Here is a 26439-nt window from a genome sequence, read left to right on the forward strand (position 1 = left end):
TAGCAAACCTCACAGCTTTCGAGACGTCACTCCTGGCACATAAAACCTCTCCTCGTGCCCTTCTCTACGCAGCACGTGTAAAACGACCGGCCCGGCCGAGACTCCCCGGTGCCGCTGCCAGCTGCAGCCCGGCTCCGCAGCCCCCGCGCTGGGGCCGCCCCCTCCCGCGTGGCGCTGCTCCGCGCGGCCGCCAGGCGGCGCCCTAACCCCGGGGCCCGCCGCCGTGCGGGAGCGCCGGCCCGGCGCGGCGCGGGGAAGGAAGTGGCGGCTCCCCGCAGCGGGGGGCACGGCTCGGCCCGGGGGATAAAGCCATCCGCCGCCGCGGGGCAGGGCTGGGGCTCCGCGCGTTCCCCGCTCTCTCCCGCAGCGCAGAGCCGGCGGGCGAGGAGCTGCCCGCGTCCGGCCCCACCTGCGCCGGGGATTATGCCAGCGGAGCGCGGGCATGTCGGCGGGCAGCGGCTCGTAGGCGGCGGCGGCGGGAGCCGGGAGCAGCCGGTGCGTGAGGGAGAGGCGGGGGGCGGCGGGCGGACCCCGGGCTGCGCGCGGCGGGGCGGAACGGCGCGGGCCCGGAGCGCTGCGGGATCCCTGAGCGCGGGGCTCTGCGGGCTCCTCCCGGGGCCTCGGCGGGGCCGGGGGCCGCGCTGCGGTGAAAGTTTCCCGAGCGGGGCGGTCCGTGACGGGAGCGATGCGTCCGCCACGCCGCCGTCCCCGGGCGCTGCAGCCATGGCAGCGCTGCGCCTCAGAGATTTCGCACCGCAGAACGGGGCGCCCGGCGCGCTGCTCGGGGCGGGGTGCGGTGCGGGGCGGTGTGACCCCTCCTGCCGGCGCCGCCCTTCGCCCCAGCGCCGGGTCGGGGTGGGCGCCGTGAGGGCACGGCCGTTCTTGCCCCCCGGTACCTCTGTGTCCCCATCTCTCGGGCCGGGGTTGACCTCAATTTCGTTTTCACAGCGTCGCGGGGAGCGGTCCGGGCGCGGCGAGCGCAGCCCTGCCCCGAGGAGGGGGTGAGGGCGAGGGCGCTGCCCGAGGAACCGCCCGGAGGCGCCGGGAGCGCCGCGCGGAGCAGCGCCTTGGGGTACGGCCGAGGGAAACCCGGCGGGGTCGATTCGGGCCTTAGCGCTGCGGGCAGCGAGGGGCGGGGGAGGCGGCCGAGCCCTGAGCGCTGCCTGCCCCGGGAGAGAGAGCGGCTGTAGGAGGGCTCCTCGTGCACCGCCGGGCCCGGGGCGCGGTGCTGCTGCCCCGCACGGCCGGAGGGCTGAGCCCCGTGGGCGGCGTCGCTCCTCCATCCCCGCTCCTTCCCCCGCAGCCCGGCCCTCTCCTGGCGCCGTGCCCTCCGCCCCGCGGCCCGGCCCGGCCGCGCTTTGTCTCGCGTCCCCGCGGCTGAGGTGAAGTTGATGCAGATGGTGCATTTAGGAGGAACAGCAGCTTCTCCCTTTGTTAACAACCGCTCGGAAGCGAGAACTTCCATCTTCCGCCCGCTGTGGAGCGGCAAGGTGGGTGATGGTTCTCTCGTCCTATCATACAGTGCTGAAAAATGCCGTCCGTCTTTGGTGGCATCATTTGCAAACGCAGGAGAGTGGTTCAGCAGGGCGGCGGTAGCAGATGAACCTTGGCAGGTGTCAGAGCTCAAACAGGCAGGCTTTGATTTCGCGCTGAAATACACATGGTTTGCAGGACTCTTTCTCCTGCCCTGCCCCTCTCCGTGCTGTGTCTCTGCTCGTGCTGCCTTTTCACTGTGCGCTTTATGTCTTTCGTGACTGCGCTGTGCTCCTGAGTAACACAAGAGGACTGATGGTGCTGCAGAGTTCAGCGCCGGCTCCAGGGTGATTTTTTCCATAGCTGAGCAGGAGCCCGGTGCCTGTCGGACAGCCCTTCCTGACCACGCAGCCCTCGTGCCCCAGGTGTCCGCTTGCTCCGCAGGTAACCAGCGCCGTTACCCACACGCCGCCTTCGGGACACGCACAATGAGGAATGACCCAGCAGGAAAGCGTGGTTGCAGGCGTGTCGTGGCTTGCTGTTTATCAGAGGAATGCTGCTCTCCAGTCCCTGCAGTGTGCTCTGTTTGTGGCGTCGCTGAGAGGGAAACGAGGGAAATGAGCAGGGCCTGAAACTGAGCTCGCCGCGCTTCTGATAGAGCGGACTTCTGGTAGGCTGTTAGATTGCATTAATCATATTTAAGTTTCTGTCACCAACTTTTAATTAAAAGCACGGTTGATACCGCTTTAATGAATGTACGGATGTTAGCCATCTTCATGCATAAAAATGCGTTTTAATTCCCTTACTATTCCCTTTATGGCCCTTAGATGCTTTTGTTACCATTTAAACAGCATACAGTAGCAGCTGTTTATCTTCTTAATACAACTTTTTCTTGCATCTGTGTTCAGGAAACAGTAACGGTTTGCGTAAACAATTCTCTGGTTTCCTTCGGCAATATTTTGTAAGTAACTTGGCAGGGGGGTCGTAAATGATGGCTGAATGGTGAGCTCCAAGGCCGTGCTGACAGCAGCCGGACATAACTCTGCTCGAGTCATGGGCTGTTACATCAGGAGTGTGGGACTGCTGGTTCCCAAGAGCTGCTCCCAGAACGATGACTTTGTGTTGAAAGACCCCTTCTGTTGTGAGCGGTGTGTTTCAGTGCGTTTGCTGCTTGTTGTGCATCTGACAGCCCAAGCGTTTATTGTGATGTACCAGCTGGCACGGGGGAGTTGGATCCAACTTCTCCTCTTAGTTGACAGCAACCAGTTTGCAAAGATCTCGTCCTGCTTGTTATTATTTAAAGAGATACTCAGAACTTACAACTGACAGTCGTGTTAAGGGGCTTTGAATGTAGGTGAACAGTCTCTATTCCAAATTTGTTACTGATCCTGCAGGTTGGCCAAACAGAGCATCGCATCCTTCAGGCAAGATAGTGTAAAGAAGGTGCCTCCAATTAGTGCAGACCTGCGCTAATCTCCCCCTGCACCTGAACAGAAGTCTTGTCATTTTCTTAGAAGGAAAAAGCAACGTAAGAAAACCATAGCTTTCTTAACAGCCAATTTCTCTAAATGGTGAACGTATCTTCTAATCTAATTCTGACATTGGCTGGTACAGATACGCAGTTAATATTTCTGTTCATCTCCAAATTAGTGGGATACATCTAAATTTAATTTCGAGCCTGAAAGCATCGTATAAACAAAAATATCCCGAAGTGCACAGCGTGAGTGCCAGTGGAGTAATTATCAGGTGGGAGGAAGGGGATAAATAAAACACTTTATTTTTAACTTTGTTTCCTGGATGTTGGAGGAAATCCAAATGCCCCAGCGCTGCACTGGGCCTGAAGAGGGATGTGTGTGCGGGGTCGTGCTGCGTCGGTGCGGTGCTGCTCCTGGTGAGGGGCAGGGCAGCGAGCTGGGATGGGTTTGGATCGCTGGCACTTGCATAAGGACAGCCGACCACGGGGTGCTAATTCAAGCGTATGAGCTGGCTTAACCCATCGAGCAGTGACCTGAAAAGGCGTTTCTCGTCTGCAGTAACTAATTTGGAAGGTGGGAATGTGCAATCACGTCAGCACGTTGAGTGCTCTGGCATATCAGTGTTTCAGGGCGAGGCCTTGTTATCTCCCTCTCCAGCAAAGTTTGATATTTGCATGACTGTTAACCTGGCAGCGTGGCAGGGCCGTGATTCCATTATGTGCTTTAAGAGGCTGCAGAAGGACCCAGGGCACTCGGAGCGTGGCCGGGTGAGCTCTGTGCAGTGCTCCGGGCAGGGCTGGCTGCAGGGGTCTGCTGTGGGGCTTGGAGCTTCCACGGAGCCTTGTGGGCTGGGCCTTGGCGGGGCAGCACCAGCGTCTGCTGCTGTGTGCTGGGCAGCAGGAGAACGATCCTTACGTGCTGGTGTGCAGACACGTGTTCTGTGCGCCAGAACGCTGCGCAGTGGGTATGACTTGTGACTGCAATTTCTTGTAAGATCGTAGTGTAACTTAGCTAACCTCCTTCTAAAGGTAGAAGCACTGCAGAATCGTTTTCTGTGTGGGTGGTTTACCCACTTAAGAAAAAAAAAAACCATATATATATAGCATTAAAGAAGGAGATAGGCGTTTTATATTTATCATATCAGTTGAAATCGAAATCTAAATATTTACATCTTTTTTTCTGGATCCAAGGTTGGGAAGCAGTGGTAGGCGTTCCCAAGCTGTTTGGTCGCCCACTCCCCCGCGTGGGTCGGTGCCGTTGGGTGGTGGAGGGATGGTTCTGCTCGGGCTCTGCAGCCGGAGCGCTGCCCTGGTGGGACCTTCCCACCTCAAACACGTGCCATCTCCGACAGAACGCGGGTAGCAGCAAGCTGGGAAACTGGAGGGGGAGTTCAGGACACGACTGTGTAAATAACTGGGAGATGTTTTGTGAAAAATAGCAAGAGGGGGAGAAAGGCCGCATGCTTGCTTTCTATCTGTCATCCTCGTCTCCTCCGCAGCGCTCCCATGGCTGACTTTTCGGGCTTTTTACAAACAAAGGTGGGAATGGCTTCTGTTCTAAGCAAGGACAGCCCGGTAGCAGCTGTGTGAGATGCTGCAGGTTGGGGCTTGGTGGAAGAGGCCGTGCACCACGACCAGGCGGGCTCTTGGTTTCTGGGCAGCGCCAGCACGGTGCCTGTTGTGAGCCCACCGCAGCAAACTGGAGGAAAAGGAGAGGAGCAAATAGCTCGTTTGTTTCCCCACCCTTCTTGTTTTTTAAGCATCATTTATCCAGGTTCTTGGGACTTGCTATTTGTCTAACCTGTATCTGAGTTGTAAAATATCGTTCCATGTTTTAACTTCAAGATTCAAACATATTTCAGTGACTATCCTCAAAAATACATTTAGTGTGGACACCGTGTGTCCTCTATCTGTTTTAGGACTGCAGAACCATTTTTAATGCTGTCTTTTGCTTACGTTGAATTCCTATAAATAGGCTTTTCAATAAGGCACATTCATCTCACGCACTATTGCTGTCAGAGGGAAGCGCATTTTTGGGCAAGCCTGCTTGAAGTGTTAACCTTCGTAGTGCAGCTCCTGTGTTGCTTCAACTTCCCAGTTCCAATCTGCTTTGATGAGAAGAGTGATGGTGGTTGAGGGTGTGCACCTTGGGATCCCCGCACGATGCTCTGCTCAGGAATATCAGTATTGGAAATGGTGAGGGGGAAGACTCTGGATGGTAAAACCTCTCAGTTGTAGCATCCTACAGTATGGCTTCTCGCAGCAGTAAGGATTTATGCAGCGCTGTAAGGAGAACTGCTCCCTGTGTTTCATAGGAGCTTTTCCTTCTGTGCCTTCGGTGGAGCTCGTTAGGTCAAGTGCCAGATCTGCTGCATCACATCTGCACAGCATCTGGGCTGTGTGGGCAGAGGGGACGTAGGAGCAGAGCCTTCTGTCCTGCTCCATCGTGCCACTGCCCCAGGAGAAGGGGAGGGCAGGACGCGGAGCTGCTCCCCAGGGGGCAGGTGAGTCAGCGTGCCTTGCTCCGCTCTCTCCCACATTTTCCGTATTTTCTTTTGCTGACAGAATTTGTGTTTTACTCCTTTTTAGCAACGTAGAACGGAAGAGAGATAAAAATGTTTCATCTTTAACAACATGACCAAAATCATCAGCTAAGCTGTTTGGAGAGACTGTTTCTATTCGAGGTTTAATGGCAAGAGTGTCATTTGTCTTTACGTCTCCCATTCTTCCTAAATGAAGCGAATGGCACCAGCGGCTCAGAGAGTCACCTTCTGCTAATGAAGCTTGGGGCCATCAGAAAAAGCCTTGGCATCAGCTGAGCTGCCGTTTGCGAAGCAGCTCGTTGGGATTCCTGGCAGGTACGCTGCGGAGCCTCCTGCGGCGGAGTTGTAGGTGCTGGTGCTGGTTGTTCCTGCGTGTTGTCTTTAGCTTGCTGTTAAACTCCCGAGGAGGTGCAGTCCCTGCAGCCCGTTTGGCAGCAGCTGGCCCGAGCTGCCCGCCTGCCTTGCCTCTCTCGAGCAGTTACTGAAGGCAGAATAAACACAGCCACGCAGCGCAGAGCCCAGGGGCTCGGCGTCGCAGCGATCAGGAGGTATTCCATCTGGAGGTGGAAAAAACAGCCCTCAAGGGCTTCTTTATCTCCAGGCTGGCAAAGAGCACGGAGTGAGTGACAGATTTCCATTTGACTCATCTGTTGTCAAAACGGTGACACCCTTGAGTCACATTAAATGCAAGACCTCGTGGCTGAATTGGCACATGGCTCTGGTGACCGTGGAGCAGGTGTTTGCTGGTTGGTTTTTTTGTTTTTGTCCTTGGTGAGAGAATTCCTCCCTCCCTCCTTGAGATAAGATTCAATTGATGAACGCTATCGCTAGTATTACGGCTTCAAAATGACGGGAGAACCTGGTTCAGGTGGGATGCTGGATGGGAGCTCTGAAGATGTTCAGATAACAATTTAAAACCCTGGAAAAAAAAAATGAGTGCCCAGTAGCCAGATGGTTGGAAAAGAGCTCCCCACGATCAATGAGGCAATATGTAAATATTTTCAGTCATTACTACAGTACTGCTGTGTTGACATTGAAATTCAAAGTGCTATTCCATGGGGCTCCTCATTGATCAGCAGATGAGCTCTCATAAAACGGAGGATAAAAGCACGATGCTGAGAATTATTATGGATTGTGGGCTTCATTGACAAAGACAGCCTTCCATCAAGGCCTACAGAATGGATTTTGAACCCTCTTTAAGCATGTTACTGAGGCACAGTGTCTCTTTTCTGGCTGTCAAGTATGGATTAAGTGGTATATTATTTCTTGAGCTGTTTTACTTAAGGTGAGATGCTGCAAAGCCGACTAACTTTGCTTTGTTAATTACCATGTTGATATGGCAAGTAATAGAAATGAGATGGTTGAATTAAAATAGATTTTTTGGAGGGGAAGGTCCTCCTGACAGCAGGCTGTAGAGATCTGACTCTGGCTGGTTTGCTTACAGATCTTTACAGGGGTGATAGCACTCTCGTGCATTAAATACGCTGTGCCTTTAACATAAGCAGGTGCTGAACCCACCAGGAGGCCTTTTCTCCTCCTCCACTTCTGTTTCCACTCGTGGAAGAGTTCTCCTTGCATCAAGGCCCAGACCTGGTGCTCCTCAGGGAGCAGAGGTGCTCCGGAGATCCAGATGCTGCAGCATCAGGCAGGGGCAGATTTATCCAGGTGCCTTCCTGAGCTGCTCAGATTTTCTCGTTAACTGCTCTGTTTATCTTGTGTTCATTAATTCCCTCTGCTGCCTGGCACATCCTGGAGCCTTTTCATTTGATTGCAGAGTTATTCAGGGTTCTGATATTATTTCTCTCTGGTTCGTTGCTTTTTAGTTGCTCGTTTATATCCCCTTATTGTTTTAGGGTGAGTAACTGTTGTGGGAATGGAAAGCACCTTCCCTGAGGATGGGGGACTGGTGTGACTACCCAGGGTCTGAAGCTGATGCCTACAAACCAGGGGCGTGGGTGTGCAACCACGTCTGACGTGTGAGGGCTGCATGCAGGTAGTAGGAAGCAGTAGGCTGAGCTGAAACATCTGTGGTGCTTGCTAGGAACAATTTTGAGCCTGGGTGTTTCCTAGGACAGGACCTGCCGTGCATGTGGATGCATCTGGGTTATGTAGGGCTCTGCTCCTGGGCATGAGGCCAGCGAGTCCTGCTCTGTGGCTGTCACCATGGTGTGTGCTCAGGCTGCAGCCAGGTGGGAGCTGTGCCTGTCCTGCCAGTGGGAAGTGCCTTAGTGGAAGCAGTAACTGGTCCTCCTAGGAGGGAGGGCTGATAACTGAAGTGCGATGCGCTGGTTAAGCAGACGAGCCTTCAGAAGCCAGCAGAAAGCATCTTGTAATTAACCGTCCCCCTCGGAAAGTTAAATGCCAGTTCTATTAGTGTAGTGCAGCATTCAGCATTTGTACTGAAGGCAAGCAGCTTGCTGCCTGCTGGGTGCCACCTCGTCCTCCCCCAAAATGTGTTTGCGGTGACGCTGTCTGCTCACAGCTGTGGTCTGCTTGCGTTTGCCTCATGGCGTGCATCGTGCTGCTGCAGTGCTGATGTGATCGTTGCATGGGTCCAGTCCTGGGCTGCTCCAGCTCCCCACGCCTTCCTTGGAGAGATGCTCACCCTGAGGCCGAGTGAGGGAGGGAGGAAGTTTGTAATGATCAGCATTTGCTAATTGCCTGTGATGAAAATGCTCCTCTGGCCTTTTGGGAACTCTTGCATTAACTCAGAAGTTCTACGTATTTTCGTTGAGCTGATTTGTCCTGGTGGTTTGCTTTGGACAAATGTGCCCCCAAGTTTCAGCAATGCACTTACGGAACAAGCAATAGTAACTGTGTGTTTGAATACCACTTATCACAAAACATATCTGAAACGCAGGCAGTGTTAGTTATTATTAATCTGAAACAGATTTAATTTTTATTTTGATATTTAGGATTGGAACATAATACAGAAGTTTAAATTTAGAATTGATAAGCTGTTCTGACACCTGTAAATAAAAGCAGTGGTGGCTTCGGTGAAACCTCTGCAAACTGCAGGGATGTGCTGAGTTGGGCGTACAGCGACGGTGAATTGTGTGATTGTTCCAGCAAACAGGTTGTATAAACGTGTCAGTGTCCCAGGCTACATTCATTATCTGCTACTTACTGCAGAGAAAATGCTGGTCTTTACATTTTTCCGAAGGGAGTGCTTTCAGTTTCTGTTGCTCATAAAAGCTTTTGCTTTTAATCGCTTTTGATTTCGGTATGACTAGCAAGTGGATAGAGACCGGTCCTTCCGTTTGGAATAATCGCCTCAGACTTGCTGTCACTGAAAATAAGAAAGTTTGTCATCTTTCCCCAGTCTACAAAAATAAAAAGGAAGCCCAACCCTGAAAGAAAAAAGAATGGAGCAGGTAGAAAGATTGCTTTTCTCACAGGCTTTGTGTGTACCTTGCATGTTGATATCAGTACCTGACATAAAACCTTTGAGGTCGCCCCGTGGTGGGTCAGCTGAACGTTGACCCTCAAAGCCCTCAAGTCCCTGCCCATGCTCAGTGAGAGGCTGGGGAGATGGAGCTCTGCACTGACTCCATTTTCAAGAGTTTCTTTATTTAAGCGTGGTGCACGCTCCTTTGCCTAGCATAGCCAGCATCTCCATCTACTCATCTGCCTTGTGAAAAGGAACGTGGAACGGACATTGCACCCAGGATTGGTCGGTTCTGGTGTGAATTACTGTGTAACATTAAGAATGGTAAGGCTTGCTCAGATGTGTGTTGGCCTGTTGGGCTGGGCCCGTTGTATCCCGGGTGTGCTCACAGCTGCTAGCTGCGTCGCGGTTGGTTCTGAGATGGGCTCTGCCACCTGAGGTCCGGCTGTTGTGATGGTTTTTCACCCAGCCCAGCAAAACAGAAGCGGCATTTGGGCCCTGTGCGACTGGCTCAGCTGTGAATCAGCAAATGACGTTAATAAGCGTTTGTGGACTAAATATATTTTTAAGCTGCCTGGCTGCTTGCTCTTGGCAAGATCTCAGAGATTAATGGTCCCGAAGTGTTGCCGAGGCTTGCTGTTCCTCCAGGACGCATCAACCTGTGCGAGGAGGGATGAGAATAAAGAGCAATTACACTTGTTTTCTTCTAGTTCTTAGAATTTTTGGTGAGGCCTAAGTCTGTTCGCTGCAGCAGGGTATCCCAGCTAAAGGTTTCCATGGGTTTTTCCAATCTTTTCGCCTTGGCGCAGGAAACAGCTTCTGGGGGTGTTTTGTTGCTGTTTTCCTGGGACCCTTTGGCTGCAGGTGCTGCTTGGTGGCTGGGAGGCTCCCACACACCAGCTGCCCCCCAAATGAAGGCCGAGGAATTAAAGAGGCTGAGGAAGCAGGGTATCCTCGAGGGGAGCGTGCCCCTGGGGCTCTTTGGAAGGAGGCTGCTGTGCAATTTTCTTTTTCCCTATTTTATTTTAGTTTTTTACATTTATTTTGGTGTGAAATGAGGTCTGTGGTGGTTTCTCCTTCATGGAATTTCTTCAGCACTGTATTTAAAAGGGAAATGCTTTAGGGGGAAGCTGTTCTATCACACAGAGAGAGCACATGAGAGTGGTCAGTGAGATGCGTGTGTGTTTTTCTTCTCTCTGTTTTTTTCCTTTTTTCTTTTTTTTTAAATTTCCATGAGTTAGAGATGACGATGACTCATGGCTTGGAATGCGCTTTAAATCCCTGAGGTGCTCATTGCCGCCTACCATCACGTATTGAATTTCTGACATACCGGAGGGATGTCTGCAGAGAAACTCTGATGTGCAATTATAAAACGTTGTAGCTGTGCGTTGTTTGCATAGGAGCCATTAGCATGGTATAACTGTGAAAATAATGCAGCTTTATTCTTGCAGTTGATTTCCCACGGGCAAGGCAGTTAAGCAGCTGTGCTTTATCGTTTCCTAGGTTGTTGACACATGTGGACCAACAGTGACATCCTTCTTCAGCAATGTTGTCTTTACTCCCTCCTGCATTCAGAAGCATCTAGAGGGATTTCTTGCCGAAGGTAGGTTCTGGCAATTCAGCTGCATGGCTGTTCTTTTCCTTCTGTACTGGAGAAAAGCATGTAGATGTTACTAGGGAGAACGGTAATGAGTCTGATGGAGACTAGCATGCTGCTGCTGAGAAGGGGTCAACATAAGCTTGAGTTCCCCTGGAATAGACTCGGGGCAAGGTGAATGGAATGGAGTCGGGAAGAATGGCCTGTGGGTTGCCTTAGAGAAGGGCTTGGCAGTCCCAGGATGTGGTTGGCTTATATTACATGGATGTGAATTGGTGATAGAGCTCTATTTAAAGAAAACTCATGCTCCGCACCTTTTTCTGCTCAATCAGTGTTCTCATTTATTTGAAAGAATTTGAATAAATCAAAAGGGGAAATGGCCATGCAGGATATGCGATTAACATAGGTTTTGTGTTTAAATCTTCTGTAGGTCTCACCCCCCCCCCCCCCCCCAAAAAAAAAAAAGTGTTTGGACTGAAATCAACAGGCGTGCACCTTCTGGTACTGCCATGACATCGCTGTTAGTTTCTACCTCTTGTTTTCCTCTCTGAACTCCCAACTTGCTTGACATTTTCAAGAGAATTGAGGTGCAAAACTTCCACAGCAAAGAGTGTAGATGGGAACAGAGCACCCTGTGGGTTTTTTAACAAGCAAATCTTAAGAGATTTTGTGCTTTTTGTGATTTCTATGTACCCTTGTGCTCTTACTTGTAGAGTGTGGCTTGTGGGTTTCACTGGGTGCCTTTCCAGCTCTACTGAACTTCTTTTGTGTGAGTTCTAGAAATGTGTCTCATAGGCTGTGCATGAAATTACTGGCTAAACTAGAATTTTTCAGTAGATGGAATGTCAGCCTTTACCTGAATTGATAGTTCTGCATTTTCTTGTTTTCCTCCAGTGCCTTCCTTACCACTTAATTTTTTTTTTCCCCCTCTGTCAAAAGGGGTGTTTTTAACTCTTAGATCCACCAAATGTTTTACTTTGCGTTGACATGGTGATACAGCAGTTTTGCTTTTTTTGCTGCTGGTTGCTGAAACTCAGAATTGCTGCCTTCTAGTTTAAGAGCAATGGACTGCTGCAAAGACCAGAGAAAGGGTAAATGAGTTTGGGTCTGAGCTGTTCGTGTGTCAGACCGAAATGTACTTTCAGTTCCTCTGGACTCGGACTCAAGTCGCAGCAGTTATACTGAAACCACAGTGACACCAGCTTTGTATCGACGTGCAGTACCAGAAGCCCTATGAAAACTAAGGGTTATTTGCTACCTTAATTTTCTCTTGTCAGCAAATCGACTCCCGATGAATTAATTGCCATTCCCTGTGCCCATTCCCTTCCTGAAGCCTCTCTTCAACATCAGCGGAACCCAGAGCCGGCTCGAGCAGACTGCTCACCATGCTGCAGCCCATCCCTCAGTGGGATACCCAAATTTCTCTTGAGAGCCCAGCAGCTTGTCTACTGCGCGCTGCAGCTCTGACAGAGCTGTGCACAGCTCTCTGTGGGAGCAGTCGCTGCTGTCAGCAACTTTACCGGGGGAGTTGATGCTGCTGTAAGAATTTGTGCTCCCGTGCTGAGGGAGGACATAATGTCTCAAAAGCTGTGTCTCTCTTGCTGTAGATCACTCCAGGTCCCCTCGTTCCCCTGTAGGCTGTTGTAAAGGAAAGTGTACTTGTCTGAATTAGCAGTAGCAGCAAAGAAGCGCTGTCCTTAGCAATGTTTAGGGTTTGCTTTGTTTTGAGGCAGTGGGGCTGCTCTTTTTGCTTGCCTGAAGGACTTGGCACTCCTCAGGGCTGACATTCCTCTCTGTAAGAGGTGCCTGAGTGGTCATTAAGAGCCTGGGCAGGTGAGGGGGAACTGCCTTGGTATTGTGTTCGCAGCAAAATGAATGCGTGCAGCTTGCGTCACTGGAAAGGAAGTAATGTCCCTGGATTGGCAGGTAAGGAACATAGGGAGAAAAATGGCGTTTAAACCTTGTCAGGGAATGCAGCATTCATGAAAACAAAGAGCTGAATAACAATGTCCAGAGCACAGGAAAACGCTGTAGGCCCTGAGTAATTTCCTCCTGTGTCCTATCAGCATCCCTGTGCAGCCCTGAGGTTTTGCAACAGGACCTCTGAACAGAGGAAAAATGAGGAGAGGAGGGTCCTCTGGAAGTTGTACCTGGAGTATTCTGCATGGGATTATTTTGAAATCTAGGAAAGTGTCCTGAATCCCTGGCACAAGCAGAAAAGCAGAGCAGTGCACATAAAAGTGCATGTGATGCTCAAGCACAGCTGTGGGACCGCAGCAAGAAGTCATCTTGTGGGAGCAGCGTGGCGGGAGGAGGTGGACAATGCTGATGCAGATAAGGAGGTGCCTGCCGCCATGTCCCTCGGCTTCCTTGCTTCTGGCTGTCCAGGGATGCTGCACTGCCTCTGACTTCTCCTGCCCTGCAGCTGCAGGAGCTGGGGCGGACTGAGTGGTTGCCTCTCTTTAAGAAGAAGCAGAGACTGACATTGGGCAGGAGGCTAAAGTGTCGGTAGCATGCTGGGGAAGTGGTGGCCCCTCTAGACGGTGAATGTACTGTCAAAGGGAAGCCCAGGTTAGCTTTGCATTTGATTCTTTCTGATGTGCTCCTAGTACTCCGTGCTTTGCTGGCAGCACCTGCCCATGAGCCTGTGCGGCACCGTGCTCTGACTCTTAGGTACATTTCTGCCCTTGTTGTGTAATGTGATGAACTTTCCCCTTCTAGAGCCTTGTGTCCTTCTACACGAACGCAAACTAGGGCTGAGTTTTACTTTTTTTGTGCTTACCAGGGGACTTGCTCCACGACCCCATGATGTGAGAATAGTACCTATTGTAAGCAGTGAGTTTAAGGAAACCGACTGAATTCAGCGCAGTCTATTGTCATGCTGGATCCTTCGCAGAGTACACTGCAAAACAGTGCAGTGAGTTAGATCGAGGTGATAACGCTTCAGAGAGGTGGGTGATGGCTGCTGTTGTACCGACAAGGAGGGCAGCCCTGCTAGGCAGCGTGGCAGCACCATGGCTGTGGTGTTCTCATGCCTGTGTGCAATGGTGTGGCTTTGAGTGGCACTTGTTATGGGGCCAGGCAGTTTGATGTTAGGAAATTGGTAGTGCGTGGATGGATGGGTTTTTGTCTTGGTCGTTTTCTTCCTTTTTATAATAGAAACACTAGACAACTAGTGAAGGAACTGTTTGGACGTACGTATTTAACTGGGAGGAAAGAGCAGTGATGCTAACCACAAACTGACGGTTTCCTGCTGCAAGTAACTTTCTATAGATCTAAACCTCGTTTGTTGCGTCTGTGCTGCTGTTTAAATAGCTGAGGAAGATTCTGCTTCTAGGCTGTTTGTTTTTTTTTTTTTTGACAGTCTTTGTTGTAGCAGTTTGGGGATGGTGGCATGAAGAGAGATCGTTACAGATCTCATAAAAATTCAGGACTGGTGAAGTCCAGAAGGCTTCTGTATCTTATGATCTTGTGTAATGTAGAAGTCGAGAAGCAAAACCATTAAACACATGGCAGATTGATTTTGTAATTACATTTGCATGTGTAGAGCTCTGTTTATTTCTGGGGAGATGGAACATAATTGCACGAACCTACCGGTGTGACTGAGACCTCTTCACCCAACATTACATGCTTCTAGTTCTCCTTCCCTTCCCCATCCTGCTTCCCTGTGATGTGTTAAATATCACAGCTGCAAAAAGGAGAGCACGTTTCTCCCTGCCCTTCCCATTCCAGCTGGAAAGCTTGGACAGATCCTTCCCTTGTGGTTTGTGATACTGTAAATAAAGGCTTGGGAGGTCACACGTATTCCATCTCAAGTTATTTTGATTCCAGCGCTGGAATGGGTTGGGGGGGGGTGAGAGGGGGCTGGAGAGAGAAAGAGGGGAAAAAAAGAAACAAACAAACAGAAACCCCAAACTGATCTGGTTTATTGTAAGAAAAAAAACACTCAATAATACTAAATGAAAACAGCTGGGGAGAAGGAAGACATAGTCTTTGAGTAAAGCTGAGAGTTGTAGAATTAGAGACAAAAATTTCACAGGAATCTGCTATTAAGATTTGAAAGAGAAGCTGTCTACAGAGTGATGGCTCTGAACACCACGCTCCTGTGATCTGGGGCTGTTCCTGAGGGTTCTGAAAAATTATCTTTAAAGGCATGTTGACGTGACTCTGTAAGCATATTGGTGAGTAATTTCACCTGCATTCATAATGAGCGAACCTCGTGAATACGGTTACTCATGTGCCTAAATGTCAGTTAAGGGAGCTTTGAAATGTGGAACTGAGAAGTTCTGCCCGTGGGTCTCGCAGGCCGCGATGCATCCTGAGGTTCAGTGCCCCTGAGTCCCCACTTCCAGGACAGGGCAGGAGCTGGCTGTTGGGGCATGGCTGGTGGAAAGCACACGGTGCTTGCCTCGCCCACTGCGGATCAGAGGAGCAGGTCGTGGTTCTGCACTGGTTAGCAGGGGGTGAGGTGGCTGTTACTCATGGCTGGTGCCCTGCATAGGGTGGGCTTGGTCTCCTCGGCTGTGGTTCTTTCCATGTTGGTGCTCGAGGTTTTGGTTGTTCACAGAAAACACTGCTTAGGTTTAAACTTCTGTTTGATGAGTTTAATTTTGATCCTTGCAGCATCCTTTTTTTTATTTACTGAGAAATGAGCTGAGATCCGGGTCTGGTGGGCTTTATTACTGACTGGTGCTGTGCAAGGTGATTAACGTTGGCTTGCTGGGGAGAAACAGTTACTGACAACTGTGTCACCTATTTCTGTTGAGTTTTGAAGAGACCTTTTCCTGGCAAAGTTTTTTTTTTGTTGTTACCTTTATCAAAACAGGATATAATATGTGAGTATAATTTGCTGCTAGAGAGTCCTCATTTACCTCAGTGCTACAGAAGTATTTCTTTTTCCCTGAACTATAACATTTATAAATGTACAGCCAGAACAAAAGAGAAACATTCTGCATCTCGATGTTAATCTCTGCTCAGGATGGTCTTTTGTCTCAGTAACTTTTCTTCCTTGGTCTTCTTTTGTGTTTTTTTCTTTAACGGGCACGTGACATATGGGCATAAAAAATACTGGCCCAGTTTCACCCTTGCTGTAGCTCATTGACGTCATTAAAGCTACAGCAGGGATGACTTGGCCCAGATTCTTTAAAAATAAGACCTGACGAGCAACCCCTCATGGAAAAGCTCTGTAGAGGTTGTCCTGAGCTCAGTGTAGAGCAGACACTATGTAATTCGCGGTGACATCTGATAAAATTCCCAGTGGCAACCTCCCTGTGAAATGGGGGGGGTAGGACCCTTCCTGAAGGGGAGGGGCAGGACTTGCTCACAGACTCGCTTTTGTGATGCCTTCCCAGTGGGATGGAAAGGGCCTGTTAATGAGGCAATTGAAGGGCACTTAGAGGCGGGTCAGGGTGGAGATGTCACTTGCCTGGAAGTTTTCAGAGGTGGTTTCCATCTTTGGGCTCTCCAGCATGCAAGAGCAGCTCCTGGGCCCAGCATCTCAAAGCAGCTCTCTGGTGCAGCTGCTTCTGCAGCCATCCTGCCCTCTTCACAGCACAGAAATGGATATTACAGGGAATGTGCATGAAAGAAGGCAGTACAAACGATGGCGAAATAATAAATTCAAACAACTGTAATGCTCGATCCTGTGTAAGCTGTAATGCAGTTTTAGATCTGAACGAACAGAGCAGATACAAATATAAAAAGTTCTTGAAAGCAGTTGTCTACCTTTCTTTTTATGAAAATAGGTGCAGCGATTCGCACATGGTGGTTCTGCAGAACTTTGCACTAACTTAAAGTCAGTGTTTTGCTCACAGTTATAAATAACTGCAGGAAGAAACAACCTTTAAAGAGCGGTTGTAGCCCCGAAGCCGTATCTGTAATGGATGAATGCTTGATGGCTGTTTGCAATGCCAGTATTTGTTACCGAGAGCACCTTTAACTTATTCAGCTGAATTTTCAGTTCTTGGTGGTAATAACTGTATCTGGCCGAGGCAGGTTCTCTTGCAGCTAGTCCAAAACATCAGATAATTATTTTTCTGATGCCAGACTCTTCTGGTCCAGTGAACATAACTGCAAGAACATATAGTTCCCAAGAAGGAAAATGCTTACTGTGAGTTAGGTGACAGCTGAAGCTAACTTGGGAGGGGGGAGATGGAGAGGAAAGCACATTTGTCTGCTTTAAGAGCGTGTTTGTTTTAAGGGATTTTTGAGTTGGAAAGTTTTTTGCAGACGAAAGCTGGAATAGTGTCAAAGTGACATTGCCTAGTATAAATAGTGAAAGGAGAATTAGATCTTTAAAATATATTCGGTCTTCTGATTAGTCCAAAACTCTGCTGGTAAGACAGGGAGGGAAATCTGGGTTTAACCTGATAAATGTCCTTCTAGCTGTGAAAGACTCAGAAACAAGGAGTACTCAGCTTGTGGGACCCAGAGACCATCCTGCCAGTGGGCTTCTAAGGGAGAGAGGGGGGGAAAGGTGACCGAAAATCCTGCTGCCTCAAGGGCCTTTGGAAGTGGAATATATTTGATGGCATGCAGATAAGTGATGTTAACTTTTTATTGTGTAGAGTACACCCTCATTTGAGGAGACAGTCCTGCTTTGAGCATCTCTTTCCTTGTACTGCATTCCTCCATCCATTCCAAGCTCCCTTATGTTATTGCCAGTGGGCCTAGTTAGGGTGGTATCCTACCGAGGCCAAAAGCACAAAGTGGTGGGTTTGAGCAGAACCTGCCCTGGGACCTGAGATAGATGGAGCTGCCACAGCTCCTTCGAACAGGCACCTGGGCAGCACGGATGGGCCTGGATGTATGGCAGCTCCCAGGAGTGCTTGCTTATCGGAGAGGAGGCTTAAAGGGTGAGGAGAAGGTGCGAAAATCTTTAAATTCAGTCTTCTCAGCTGGCCCGCAGTAGTTCATGTTCTGGAAGCAGACTTTCTTGGGATGAATCCTAGTGTTGCCTTAGCACTCAGGTGTTTCCTTTGGCTAAAAACATGATTTTCAGGAAGGTGTGTAACTGCCAGCGGGTAGCTGCCAGCGGCTGTGCTGCACTTGCATGCACACACAATGCGTGCAGCCTTCCATCTGAGCACTGCGCACAGCTCGGAAGCAGTGCTGGGAAGCTGCGTGTCACAGCCAAGCTGTGGGCTGTGTCCTTTAACACAGCAGCACATGGATGTGCACATTGCACAGCTGTCCCTGGGCTGCGTGCGGGTTATCAGTGAGATAACCTCAGCTGAGCCCAAGGGCTACAAGTGTTGTCAGGGCGTTGCTGATCAGGGACCACTTGAAGTTTTCAAGCTGACACTCAACCACAAGTGGAAACTGCCCCCAAAGTGTCACTTCTAGCAGAAGGCAGTGGGTTCTGCAAGCACGAGTGTGCTTTCATCTCGGCGCCTGGCCCTGCAGGCTGCGGGCAGGCAGAGAGGTGCAGCAGCAGATGGATTGACAAACTCTCGTGCATCCTTCTTGTTTATGAAGAATGAATGAAAATCAGTATGCAGATCAGGAGTGCTCTGAGTATCTGAAGAAAATCATCCTGGCAGTCGTGTTTGATTAAAAAAATGAAAGGAGGGCTGGTGTAAATGCTGTATTTATTCAGATTAGGAGCGACCTTGGGAAAAGTGCTCCAGAGAAGAGGAATGGTCCAGTGCTGGAGGAGAGCTTCCCATTTGTGTGACTGGAATTCTTAACCTATTTTGGATGATTTGAGTGTGAAGCTCTAGAGCAACAGGCTGGCTTCAGGTCATTGCTCACTAGGTGCTTGGGTTCCACTGGGTGCTTTAGGCCTACAGCATTCAGCTGTGTTCTTGAGAGCTGGTGGAGAGTAACAACGAATGATGGAAGGGGAACTTTCTGAGAGCACTCTTTGTGCTTGTATGAGAACTGTCTAAGTAAATTACCTTGAAATGAATGTGAGCTGTTTCTTTGATCAATGGTTCTTGTTTGTATACTAGTTCTTGTTTATAGCTAGAATGCAATCTACTGATAAAAAGTTCTTGGTTTGTTTTTTTTTTTTTTCTAATTTATTTTGATGAGGTTTATTTTGAAGGATTATGTTTCTAGGTAACTGCTGGAGGCTGTTTCTGGGAAAGGCTGCCAAAATGCTTATGAACCCATGGCTGCACCAGGTACATACGGTCTCCTCTGGGGAGTTTGGCTGTTCCCGTGTGACCTCGCGGAGGGGCCGGGGCTGCGCTGGAGTGTGCGAGTCCTCCCAGCTCCCTGCCCACGCCGAGCCTGGAAATAGCTCTGCCAAGAGCAAGCAGTGTCACAGCGGGGGTGACTCGCTGGATGGGCCCAGTTCCACTTATCTAAATGAGCTGTGATCTTGAATTTAACATGCTGTTTCATAGCTAAGATAAGAGGCGCATGAATTAGATTATTGCTGGAAGAAAATAGAGGGGTGATGTTATAAATACTTCCGTGAGAAGTTTAGCAAAGCATTAGCCGGTCCTTTTATATTTATGAACAGCAGTGGACAAAGTACTGTCTTTCCCTTTTCCCTTTGTAAATGTAAGCTAGCTTACATCTTGAGTAAGTATTAACAGTACTGTTGCTTTGAATGAAGTGGCTTTATTCCTGCCAGCCCTCCCGTTGCTGGTAGCTCTGGAAGCATTGTGCCCCGCAGAGCACTGAGGACGTGCTGGAGTTGCAAGCCCTGTGCTGTGGATGGCGGCCGTCCCCTCGCAGAAGAGCAGGATGTGGGTAACAGCCTTACACTGACGTGCTTCTGGCCCCATAGTGCAGTCCAGCACCCAGCCCTGCTGGTGTGTCACCCGCACTGCTCTGAGCCAGCCCCAGAGCTGCTGGACACAGCTTCCCCATTGTAACAGCAGCTGAGGAACCCTGGCCAGGAGCTAAGCTACATCGAGCTGCGCTTCCAGAGGTTAAGCTGATTGCAGATCTCTCCTATATAAATCTTCCTGTACTAATAAATGAATGCCTGCTATAGTTACTGTTAGAGCGCATGGAAGCTCTCAGAAAGAAAAATTTCCCGAATGAGCTGTTTGTGCGGCGTCTGCTCACTGTTAAAGATGGGCGTCGTTAATTGGGTTCTGCCCCCTCCACTGGAACAGGGTGCACGCTCTGCTGGCACACAGCCCCGTGCTCTTGGCGGAGCTGCCAAGCATTCAGAGCCACTTGCGTTGCCTCCCTGGTGGCTGGGTTAGTGGGCAGGTTGGGTTCCTGCCTTGTGCTGGGGAAGGCGGGCAGCCTCACAGGGAGATTTTTCTTGTGCTCGGGTCTTTGAGAGCCGTGAGGCTTCCCCAGTGTGTGCAGCTCCTGGGCAGGGCTGGCACTGGGGACATGGCTGGGCATCTGCTGCTGACTCATTCTTCCTGCAGATTTTCTCCTAAAAGAAAAAATACATCGTCTGTATGTTACAAGTAACTCAGTTCTTCCTACCGGGAATGAGACTTGTTGGAAGTCAGTCTTGCCTAATCCAAAGCATCACGAACATGATGATTAAGATCTTCTTAATTTCTGCACTTGATAGGTAGGGAGACAGTAGCTTGCTGTTTGAAACTGTGCTTTGTCTTTTGAAAATAATCTTCCCCATTTTGCATAAACGCCGTATTGCAGCCCGCCCTTATTAGCCACTGATTAGAGGGTCCTTTGTGAAGCCTTGTCTGTTTCTGACATAATTTAATTAATATGGAACCAGTAAAATTTCTGTGGGAGCAAAGCAGGAGTGAATTTAGTACCAGATAAACGTGTGTGCTGGGCTGTGAAACTGAACACAAAACTAATTTCTTAATGGGACCGCTAGAAGAACAAACAAATCTACAGAGCCACGGTTGTATGCCTCAGCTAGAAATACGTTTGTGGATATAATTAAACTCCAGTTAATAACATATTGTCCTCAGTCTTGGCGAAGAACTGGATTGGGCTGTAGCTAAGTGCCCAGAGCACTTTACTAGATGAACTTCTCGGTGTGGCCTGCAGCTCTTGTGGCTCTGCCAGGGGCTGCGCTGCCATGGGCAAGCTGGGCAGGTGGGGGCCTACCATGGTGCGGCGTGAGGAAGGGCTGAGCATGGAGGTAATGTTTCAGGCTCCACTTTTTGCATTGCAAATCCCATTTCCTAAGTGAGCCGCTTCCACCGGTGCGTTAAATGATTTATTATCTCAGAGCTTTTCTTCGCCCTGGAAAAAAACAAAAGGCGAGTGCTGTGTTTGAAGGCTCCGTGCCGAACGCTGTATGATTGAGTTGTAATTTTGGAGTGACGCACTTGGGTCTGTAATTCTCAGGACCATCTTCGGTTTGGGAGATCGTAGATGCTGGTTCCAGCTGTAATGAAGTGCTTTGCTGCTTAATATGCTCCTCTCATTGCGTGTGCTTTTTGTTCAAATATTAAATCACGGTGTCAATGGCTATAATAATGCGGTTTTTTATGTCTTGGAACAGGGGAAAATAATTTTATTTAGTTGGAATAATGTGATTGTAACGTGCCTCTGGGTTTGAATTCAAGGGAGAGGTGTGCAGGTGGCTGGCAGGACAGCACCGCGCTTCTGATGCTTTTCTGCAGAAATTCCACTGCCGTAGAGGGCAGTACATTTGTTTTTAACGGAACAACTTGTGAGCAAACACTGGGATGTTTATGATGACAGGGAAAGCAGTAGAAAAATACAGGCTATAAAATCCCCCTCGTTAAGGTGTAATTGGCTTGGCGAGGCGCAGAGCTGGGCGCTGGCTGCGTGCCGCGCTGGGCAGAGCGTGGTGTTGCGCTGCTGAAGGCCGCCCGTGGGCAAGCAGCTGGCTGCCTCCATGGCCTTGGGAGGCACCGAGATCCTCTGGTACAAACTGCTTTAAAAATCAAGCGTTTGTTTCCCCTTTTGAAGGGAAAAGGAGCGTGATGGTTTCTTGAATCAGGATGACTGCACCAATTCAATTGTAATTTGATAAATGAAGTATAAACGCCCAGGGAATGACCTCTTGTAAAACCCAGAAGTGCCTGAATCATTTGTGCTTTAAATCTTGCTCCACGTCTCTATATTTCCTGCTCGTGCTGTTCATTAGAGTAGTCTCTTGTGCCCTGTTGTTTTGGGGTTGATAATGGATAGCTAAGTGGTGCATGCTGAAAAGAAAATTTGTGTATAAGTAAAGCACTGTGCCTTACTTTGCATAAAGTGTCTTGTGGATGTGGGGCAGAAACCCTTCTGATTCTGCTCCTTTGTGTTCATAGCTAGGCCCTGAAATGGAGCTGTGCTTTCCGCATGCCCCTGGATGGCTGTTCAGTGAGATTTCCTCCCTGTGCAAACCCACGCTGCAGGGCAGCCTGTGCTTTCCTTCCAAGCGAGTCCTGAGGATTTTACAAGCTCTTGAGAGCTCAAGGGTGTGACCAGCTTACCGGCAAGATGAAGTCTTTTCTTTGCTTTTCTGGTTTGGGGCTAAACGTATCTTGATTATGTTTAATGCTTCCAGTTGCCAGCGTGTCAGCAGGGATTTTGTTTTGCCCTTCAGATGGGTGCAGCATTATGTCAGCCCTTCTACAGCTGCCTGTGAAGCTTTGCTGGCCCTCCTCTGAGGGCTGCGTATAGGAAGTGGTAGAGAGTTATTAGAGAGTTAGTTCCTTTATTCTTGGTGTACTTTTTAATGAGGAATAAGCTTATGCATTTGAAGGACAGTGGGAAGTAAGTTGCCAGGTTTTCTGGGGCTGGGCTTTGCTTGAGAAAAAAGAATGTTTGCTGCCTTACCTGCTGTTTGCCCAACCTCAGCACTGCTGCTGCCTCTGCCCTGTTCCCCAAGGATGCAGGGAGCCCCTCCAGCTTTGTCTGAGCTGCTTCTCCGGACCATGGTGTTAATCAGTGGGGAGCATGGTGTGAGAGCTGTGCAGAAGGATGGCAGCTGGGGCAGAGCTCATTTCCTTGGGCACCTCATTGTGCCACATTGCTGCAGTCGAGCTCTTCTTAATGGGATCTTCTCTCCAAGAAGCTTTGCAAACTGGTGTATGTGGCAAACACAGCACCAAGGTACACAGTGTGCTCCATCACCACCTGCACCTGGTACATGTGAGCTGTCCTGGGAGAGCTGGTGTGCCCTCTCATCCCCGGTCTGTGCTCTGGGCACTGAAAGCCTCAAATCAAGGGGTTCTCCAGGGGCTCCGAGCTCTGGATAGAAACCTATGTGGTGCTGCTGATGTCTTTGCTGGGTTTTTGCTCTGCCTGAACTAGAAAGCGGGCTGGCTGCCTGGAGAGATGCTCTGAGCAGGGCACTGGCCAAGAAATCTGGGCTGGCAGCGACAAGGTGTTGGCAGGGAGCTGCCCGAGTAGGTAGGACCTGTCAGGAGCCTGGGGAAATGAGAGGAATCTTTATTCCTGTTTTTTGTTGTTTTTTTCCCTGGGATATGCCAAGAGTAGGTGATTCAGGAAGGGAATACCTGGCACAGCGTGATGGCAGCAGAGCAAGCTGCCCTACCCATGCTTTGCCAGGAGCCTTTGGGCCTGTCGTACTTAGCATAAATACAGCTAACTAAGTAAAACAATTGTTACTATCAATAAAGCTAAATGAGGGCTAAAAGCCCTGAATGCACCTTACACGATCAGCATTTGTTCCTTTCCGCTTCTGCAGGCGGTTAATGGGGCACGTACTGGCATCAGGCGGCATGATGGCCCGTCACGACTTCCTCCCAAGATGAAGAGTGTATTTGTATGGTCCAAATTCTTTTATTCTTCTGTCTCCCTGGTGGGGAAGAATTGCTGATGATATTTGTAGACCGGCTCCTGTTGGGAAGCGCTGACTGGAGGGAGGAAATCTGTGGTAAATTCCTTCATAAGCACTTTTCCCCCTTATTTAAAAAGGCTGTTTGTAGCTGAGAGCCCATTGGCACCAGGAGGTGGTTTTGTTGTAGCAGCACCTTATTGTGTGAAAGCCTGCCCGTCTGCTTCTGGATGGTGGCCTCAGGAACAGCCCCCGGATAACGCTGTATGTAGGATTTTTATTTTCTTATGCGAGTTCAGTGTGGCTCCTTCGTGCGTAGTTGATAGAACAGCTTGGTGAAGTGTGTGTCCGTGTTTGAATTATGCTTTCCATTTGCAGCAGCCAGTCCAAGTGTTCTCACCCCAGGGTCTCTAGGAGGCTTCTGGATAGGTCCAACCCCCTTGTACAACCCAGGGACAAAACCCCAAGAGCAGCTCTGCACGCTGCCCAGCTGCGTTGCCGCATCTCTCAGAAGCTGTTAGGGAAATCTGGTGGTGATTTTTGCATAAGGTACTAAAATTGGAGGAGCAGAAGTATGCTGTGAAGAGTTCTGGTGAGAATCCTGCCCACAGCTGTGCCAGCAGTGAGTAGCAGTCAGAGCTCCTCAGTGTGAAAGTTCCCCCACCGAGCAGCAAGTAGCATCGTAACTGGTAAGGGGTGTGTGTGTGTGTGTGTGTGTGGGGGGGGGGGGTGTTCTTGTTCTGCCCTGAGTGCTTGCCAAATAGTAATAACAATTCTGTACTTAACCTGCCAAGTTTTTCTCTAGGGTAGTGGTAAAGAGCTGGGGGAGAAGCGTGTGGCAAAAAGAATATGGCAAAGACGAAGAATTGCTGTTAGATCTGAGTTTGGTTTGAATGATCTTTACATTTGATTAAGGAGAAAGTAATGTGTTCTTTAATCTCTCAAGCTGTCATGTCTCCAGGCTGGCTAATGCAAAATCTCTGGGGGGAAATACAGAGGCGAGCAAAGTCTTGTGTATTTTGCATCTTCCCTGTTTTCCCCTCCCTCCAGTTAAAGCGCATTTGGGCTCGAGTGCCCCGAGCTACGCAGGTGCAGAGGATATTATGGATTCTCCATATTGCCAGCCCTACTTTTTGCTCCATGCAGCGCAGCTCATGCCAATACTCCCCCACTTGCATTTGCACTTCTGGCAGCAGTCATTAGGCAGTGTGAGCACCGCACATGTGTGCTTCCCCTGCAGCTCCGCTGGCAGCAGCGCCGCGTGCTCCCCACCACAAGGCAGCGGGGTTGGCGTGGGCCGGGGCTGCTGGGAGGCTGCGTGCATGTGAGCCACGCTCCTGACAGCCATCGGAGGCAATGGGATGGAGGAGAGCTGTGGTTCCCTTCCGCTTTCCAGTGGAGTGAAGAAATGGTGCATGTTGTGTTCTCTCGTACACTTTCACCGTTCAAGGGCTCCCGGTCTGATTAGTCAAGGCAGAGGCTTGACGTGAGTCCAGATGCACTTGACAGTAGTCTCTCTGCTGTCAAAACCTCTCCTCCTCCTGTGCTAAAACAAAGCTCCAGAGTAACACTGCTCCTTCCTTCCTGTGCCGCTGAGCAACAGAAAGGCTCCGCATCCTGGAGCTGTTCTGGGGAGGGCTTTTGTTACCATTGTTCAAAACTCACACATTTTTCCATTTAAAAAATGTGATGGCAGTGCATTCAAATGAAATAGCCACAGAGAAATGATTTTGTGCTTTCTTTAATTGGACCATGTTAGATTTTATTTACTGATAATGTCCAAAGGGAGCTGTCGGAATAATGCAGGAAGAGAGAATGTGTCCATTGTGGTAATGTGCTTTTGGTAAATGCGTTATGGCAGAGTTATGAAGTCAGAAAGAAGCCTTAATTACAGTTATGAAGCCATTAGAGTCTGAAGGAGCAAGCCAGGCTCTTGCTGCAATTGTACTTTATATTTCTTCACTGAAGGCCTTAGTATATATACAAAAAAAAAAAAAAGGACTTGTTTTAGAGGGTGATTTCTCCTTTTGTTTCCTTTGCTTCTTTTCAAATGGTGCAGAAGTGATGGTGGGTACTTGCATGTGGTAGCAGTAAGCTGCAGATTCACAGAAATAAATAGAGCTCTTCACAGAGCATGTGCTGCTCCTGCTAATCCAGCACTGAGTGACCCAGTACCCACCCCAGTGGAGCATAAGAAATTGCTTAACTTGATTCTCCCAGCTTGGGGAAAGGAAGAGAGGGCAGGGTTTGTCTCCAGGAAGCTCGTGCAGAGATCCCTCTGGGTCCAGGGATGGGGAACGACCGCTCTGGAAAACTTTGTTTTAATAAAAAAGGCCTTGGCAGCTCAGTCAGTGTGTTAGCACCTATGCTGACTGAGGTCCTGCTCGGGTCTCTCTGAGTTCAGTTTTCAGGTGTTGATGAGCATTCGTAATGTTCTTCTTTGATGCTTTGCAAATGACTCCCTGATACTGTATTATTTATAGCAGATGTTAATTTAATAGAGTGAACTTTGTTACCCTTCAGGATATAAGCGTCTTAATTTAAAAAAAAAAAAAAAAAAGCACCCTGACAAAAATGTAGCTGTAAATCAAAGGTCAACAGGCAAACAGCCTGAAGGTATTGTTTGCTCAGTTGTTAAATTGATACTGTGATGCTTTCTTAAATGTAATATTTCTTTAGTGACAGGAAGGTTAAGTACAAGTTGTACTGTTATGCGAAAGGAGTAATGAACCTTATTTATTAGTGTTTTTCTAAAGCTGATTGCTTGAAATAATTGCAAGTGCAGCACGGTGGTGCCGAAGCTTTTCACTGTGGCTTTGAGGGCCGCTCAGGGCTCCGCTCTCTGTTCTGCTTCCACATGAGGGCTCTGCTTCTCAGCCACCCCCAGCTGGCAGAGGGGTCAGGCCTTTGTTCATCAGCTCCTGATTAAGAAATGAGCGCTTGGAAGAGCCCTTTCCAAGAACGAGTACATTCCCAAGATACCGAGCTCAGCGTGGGGATGGTGGGCTCCTGCGTTGCGTTGGAGGGGGGTGAGTCCCGAGCTCTGTTGTTTGCTCTGGGTATGGGATTCAGCCTCTTCAGTCTGCAGTCAGAAAGATAATTTTAGAAATCTCAAGAATGTCTGCTCAATATGTTGAAACAGTTTCGTCCTTCTGCAAAAGCGTGTTTATCTTTACCGTGGGACAAGGTCTAGTACGTTGTATGGAGAATGCTTCTCAGACTGTTTTTCTGTTTTGGTGGAGTTATCGGGAATAAAACAAAACCCCAAACATTTAACTACTCCAAGGCCGTCTGTTTTTCCTTTGCTCA

At 49.4% G+C, this 26439-nt stretch overlaps 1 protein-coding gene across 15 annotated transcripts in view; it reads left to right on the top strand.

Moving 5' to 3' along the window:
* Positions 238 to 26439, top strand: part of PITPNM2 (phosphatidylinositol transfer protein membrane associated 2) — a 117043-nt gene continuing 90841 nt past the window's right edge. For 5 of the 15 annotated variants that reach the window (XM_021412572.1, XM_021412568.1, XM_021412582.1 and 2 more), the window contains exons 1-2: positions 238 to 495; positions 10382 to 10481. The gene's annotated coding sequence lies outside the window, so the exon portion shown is untranslated. Of the gene's footprint in view, positions 496 to 1334; positions 1491 to 1979; positions 2144 to 3603; positions 3716 to 10381; positions 10482 to 20363; positions 20512 to 26137; positions 26160 to 26439 lie in introns of those variants that run through there. The other 10 variants (XM_021412586.1, XM_021412587.1, XM_021412588.1 and 7 more) reach the window with 6 other exon arrangements.

This window comes from Numida meleagris, chromosome 14 (genome assembly GCF_002078875.1).
Source record: "Numida meleagris isolate 19003 breed g44 Domestic line chromosome 14, NumMel1.0, whole genome shotgun sequence".
Lineage (NCBI taxonomy): Eukaryota > Metazoa > Chordata > Aves > Galliformes > Numididae > Numida > Numida meleagris.